General features: G+C 47.0%; 1 pseudogene; it reads left to right on the top strand.

Moving 5' to 3' along the window:
* Positions 1 to 489: 489 nt before the first annotated feature.
* LOC118588619 lies at positions 490 to 757 on the top strand (annotated as a pseudogene).
* Positions 758 to 5593: the final 4836 nt, after the last annotated feature.

The raw sequence follows: 5593 nt of genomic DNA, 5'->3' as shown, positions 1-5593 counted from the left end.
ACAATCCACTCCCTGGTCCCCATAGGCACACGCATATATGGTAATGCAAAATGCATTTAGTCCAACTTCAAGTCCCCAAAGTCTTTCACAGTCTCAACACTGTTTAAAAACAAACCACATACTTCTGACATATAGTGATGGAATATACATTACTATTCTGTAAAAGGAGGGATGGGATATAGTGGGGAAATACTGAGGCAAAGCAAGATTAAGACAGCAGAGCTAAACTCAATCTCTTCATCTCCATGTCTAGTATCAGGGGGTTTAGATGGCTCCACCCTTCTGGTTTTGTGGTCTTGGCCCTGGTATCACCTAGAGTGAAGTCAGAATACAGGTAAGAAAAAGAATGCTCTGTGTTGGGCTTCTCAAATTCTAACGTCAGCTATTACAACCCATCCTGACCTAAAATGCTTCCAGGCCCCTAATTGCCTATAAAAACAGTTTTTAGAAATGCTATCACGGTGCTCTTAGGGCTTCAGATCCTGCGACATGGCTCAGTGCACCAAGAAGGCTGGGTTCCTGGGGAAATATGGGTCCCATTATGGTGCCTCCCTCTGGAAAACGGTGAAGACAACTGAAATCAGCCGGCTCGCCAAATACACTTGCTCCTTCTGTGGCAGGACCAAGATGAGGAGACGAGCCATTGGCATCTGGATCTGTGGTTCCTGCATGAAAGCTGTAGCTGGCGGGGCCCTGGACCTCCAACACCACTTCTGCCATCACAGTGAAGTCTGCCATCAGAAGACTGAGGAGCTAAAAGCCCAGTAGAAACATATGGTTTGAGCCTTGCCTAGATGAATGGACTAGTTTACACAACAAAAATTTTATCCTGGCACTCTACATCCTCTACTGTCTAGCTCCCGCCTAGTTAGCTCTACCAGCTGACGTCAGCCCACCTGCCACTCTCCAGCTCCTTACCCACTAAGAGATTCTGCTGGCCATTGCTGCCACCGGACACCTGAACAACGGGACTAAAACGAGGAAGGGCTTCTTTTGAGTCACAGTTTCAGAGGGTGAAAGGTCATCTCTGTGGGAGGGAGAATGGTCAGAACTGCTCAGCGTGTGCTGTCAGAGCAGCAGGTAGAGAGCTTGGGATCAGAACCAGTGGTGGGAATTGCCTTCAGAGGCCCCTAAAGGCCTGCTTTTCCCAGCCAACCCTCAGCTCCTAAAGACCTTGCAACCTTCAGAACAGCACCACAGGCTGGGGGACAAGGGTTCAAATCATGAGCCTGAGGGGACACTTCAGATTCAAGTCATAGCAGAAACTGCTTTAGAAGGAAAATTAATCCCAGCCACATGGTGGTGGTGCACACCTTTAATCCCAGCATTCCAGAGGCAGAGGCAGGTGCATCTCTGTGAGTTCGAGACCAGCCTGGTCTACAGAGTGAGTTCCAAGACAGCCAGGGCTACACAGAGAAAACCTGCCTCTAAACAAAACAAAACAAACAAATCAGTCCCAATATCCCCTGCCCCTCACCATGTCATGAGCAATGTTCTACAGAGGTCCATGTGGAGGAGCCCAGCCACCTAGTCCTCAGGCACTGAAACATATGTGGGGTTTTATTTTATTTTTTGTTTGTTTGTTTTTTTTTTTCGAGACAGGGTTTCTCTGTGTAGCTTTGTACCTTTCCTGGAACTCACTCTGTAGCCCAGGCTGGCCTCAAACTCACAGAGGTCTACCTGCCTCTGCCTCCCTAGTGCTGGGATTAAAGGTGTGCACCACCACTGCCTGGCCATATGTGGGGTTTAAAGTTCTAAATCTGGGTTAACTTGTTACACAGCATTGGATCTTCCCATGAGTAATTCCTTCTTGTTCTTCCTGTCTTGGCTCAGACTCCTCCTCTTCCTGGAAGCCTTCCCTAACTTCCTGCCCACAACATCAGATGTTTTAACCTTCCAATGTCCTCTACATCTTCTCTAGTAATACCACATGGATGTTGCCTTAGAGAGCGACTCCATTCCATCTAATTTGCTGTGTGCACACAGGATGAGGTTCCCTCCACCCCAGTCCCACAGGTATCTCTCTTGTACCAGGCTTTTTCTTTTGGGGCCATCAACCAACTCACAAATCATGACACAGAGACTTATTACTAGTTATAAATGCATGGTGTAGCTTAAGCTTGTTTCTGGCTAACTCTTTTAACTTAAATTAACCTGTTTCCCTTTATCTATGTTTTGCCTTGGGAGTTTTTTTTTTTTTTTTAACCTACTTTCTGTATATGTTAGTTTTACTGCTTCTCACATCTGCTGGCTGGCGGCTGCCTGGTTGGCCTTGGGCATGTCCCTCGTTCTCTCCTCTCTTTTTCTCTCATTCTTCCTCTCTAGCCTAGATTTCTCCTTCTGCTTATTCTCTCTACTTGTCCTGCTATCCCTCTCCTGCCTAGCTATTGATGGGTCAGCTCTTTATTAGACCAATCAGGTGCCTTTGGCAGGCAAGGTGAAACAAATGTAACACATCTTTACATAATTAAACACACATCCTTGTAGCCTTAAACAAATACAACAGAAACAAATGTAACACACCTTTGCACAGTTAAAGTAATATTCCACAGCACAAAGAACAATTGTAATACATCTTTACACAGCTGAAGTAACATTCCACAGCGTGAACAAATGTAACACATCTTTATACAGTTAAAATATTATTCCACAACACTCTCCTCCCTCTCCCTCCTCTCCCCTTTCCTCCCCTCCCCTTCTCCTACCCCCCTTCTCTCCCATTTCTCCTACTCCCTCACCTTCCCTTCCTCTCTCCCGACATGGACAGTTCACATTGATTTGAGATGATTTTTATCACCTTCAGCTGAAAAAGTTCAAACAACCTCACCCCTATGGCATGGAGTTAGGACTGGGGCTCCCAGCCCTCGGACTTTCCCTTACTCTGTACTTACCCCACAAAGTTGTACCTGACACTGGTACCCTGCCCCAGGTTATTGCCCCACACTTTTGCTGACCTCCTCCCCGATTTCCTGAAATCAAAGCTGCGCCATGTTCATCTCTACAGGCAGAACACATCCCACAAAGAGGCGCCAGTGATTAACCACACAAGGAATGAGCAAGCACCTTCTGGCTGGTCAGAGGGATTAAATGGAGCAAGAAAGCATAGCCACATTTTCAGAGACCTATTTTCTTAGATCTAATTCCTTTAAATCCTCGCTGAGTTTGACAAAGGGTTATTGTATTTTAATCTCTCTTCATCCAGACCAGGCTGAACCAGCCACTCCTATGGAACATGAACTAGTGTCTCATTACAGAAAACAAACCCAACCCAAATATTCCCTGCCTAAAACAACGAGCAGTGATGTTTCTGGCAGCGGTGGGTACAAGACAGTGTGCATGTGGGGTCAAGGAAGTTTCTCCCTTCCGGACATTCTTCTGTATGAAGTGATCATTCAGCAAGCATTTAATGAGCACCTACTACATGCCAGACACTACCATGCTACTTCATTCTCACAAATGCTCGAGCAACACATTTGCTACCTGCTGTTGTATCATGGAAATTGGAACTTAAAAAATTTTTTTTGCGGTCCTGTGGGAATCTAGTAGAGATCAACTGGGCTGCCTCTGCTCAGAGCATCTCAGAGGCCCAGTCAAGCGATCTAGCAGGGCTGTAATGTCCTGAGATATAGCTGGAGCTGACCAATTCCTGTCCAAGCACATGCACATGGTCGTTGTTGATTCCTTTGCAGTCTATCATGTGACATCCATGGAGGGCAGCTCCCTTCTTCAAGAGATCATGAATTACTGTCTGAGACAGAAGTTGCTATATTTTGTAATGTAATTTCAGAACAGACAGCAATATGTGATGTTCTGTTCATTGGGCACAAGTTAGTAAATCCAGCCATGCTCTGGGGGAAGGGGATGACCCAGGATCCCAACACCTGGAGTCAGCCATCTGCCGCAGGGAAGGACTTATTATTCCTTAGTTTCAGGCCTGTCCATGGCCATTTAAGCAATGCCTCCTGGTCAGCCACCTAGAGACTTCTCTGACTCCAAAAGTGGTCTCCTTGGCTGGCTGGGGTGAAATGGAGGCAGGGGAATGCCAGCCTGTGTTTCTTGATTGCAATGTAAGCGATTACTCACAATTCAGTGGCTTAAATACTTGGTATCATGTAGTTTCTAGGGGTCAGGATTTAGAAGTAGCTTAGCTGGGGAATTCTGGCTCAGGGTCTCCCGGAGAGATGGAGCGAAAGTGTGGGCCAGGCTGTAGCTGTGAGGCATGACCTGGGCTGAGGAGACTTCCTGGAGGTCTTTCTCACCTGGCTGTGGCAGGAGGCCTCAGGTCTGCTGTGTAGACTGCTCTAAGAGAATGATCCTTAGGGGGTGACACTGGGACTTCCCCCAGCAAAGTGATTCAGGAGAGACTTGACGAAGGTGAAGGCGTGATGCCTCTTGGAACCTAGCCTCAGGAGTCACACCTTCTGCAATATCCTGTTGAGTTACATAACGACCTATTCACTGTGAGAGGCGCCTATACAAGGGCCTAGGGCTGTTGGTGGATGAAGACCACTGGAGGCTGACCACCAGAGAACACCACAAGATCGGTAGTTCCCAAATTCAACTGTTACTAGTTGCTGCCATGTTCAAAGAGGTCCAGAGCATTCCCACATATTGTGGCACGTGTCTGACCTCCTTTGCTCCACCTCCCACTGTCTCCTGGGTGGATTGACACATGGGGTTGGCAACCTGCTTGGCTTTCAAAACTCAACAGTCCCCACGGAGTCTATTTGTGACATGGCCACTCCATTCCCATCCTCTCTGTCCTAAGGACAGACCCTGGACTATTCTGCCTTAGACATGTGCCTCTCTACACATATGGAAACACTGGATGGGTGGTAGGACAGGATGGTGGCCATCCAAGCTCCTTCAGGAAGCTTCCACTCAAGTTGGGGGTTTGAGTACTAGTTAATCCAATCATGAGTTGTGCCAAATCCTCCCAAGGTACATCACAGGACATCAGATAACAATGATTGGCCTCTTCTCTGTTCAGTGTTTGAATAGCCAAGCAATTGAAGCAGGACAGGAGCTTACCATTAAGTTCCAGTGAAAGTGTTCAGCAACCCAGAATAGTGGACCCAACAACATGGATGCTTATTTCTGTCTTGTAGAAAACCATGGAACTACTGAGTGACAAGAATTGGGCTCTTTCTGTCCTGTCACTTTGTTCTGTATGGTTTCTATTGCATGGTCCAACATTCTAGGCAGCCAGCTGGATAAAGGGACAGAGAGGACAAAGAGCATGCACCAATTATTCTTTCTTCCTTTCTCTCTCTCTCCCTCTTTCTTTTTTGTTTTTTGAGACAGGGCTTTTCTGTGTAACAGTCCTGGTTGACCTGGAACTTGCTCTGTAAGTCAGGCTGGCCTCAAACACAGAGATCCACCTGCCTCTGCCTCCCGAGTGCTGGGGTTGAAGATGTGTGTCACCACTCCCCAGCTGCACCCACTCTTCTTAAAGCTACATTCTCCCTACACTTCAATAACCTGGTCATAGACACACTTAGCTGCAAGGGAAGCTGTAACATGTGGTTTTCTATGTGCCCATCTAACAGTTGAGAGCTTTCTTTCTGGGTAAGAAAAATATCCACACCAGTCA

Source organism: Onychomys torridus, chromosome 8 (genome assembly GCF_903995425.1).
Source record: "Onychomys torridus chromosome 8, mOncTor1.1, whole genome shotgun sequence".
Classification (NCBI taxonomy): Eukaryota; Metazoa; Chordata; class Mammalia; order Rodentia; family Cricetidae; genus Onychomys; species Onychomys torridus.
The sequence above is the reverse complement of the archived record's forward strand: the minus strand, read 5'-3'. Positions and strand labels throughout refer to the sequence as shown.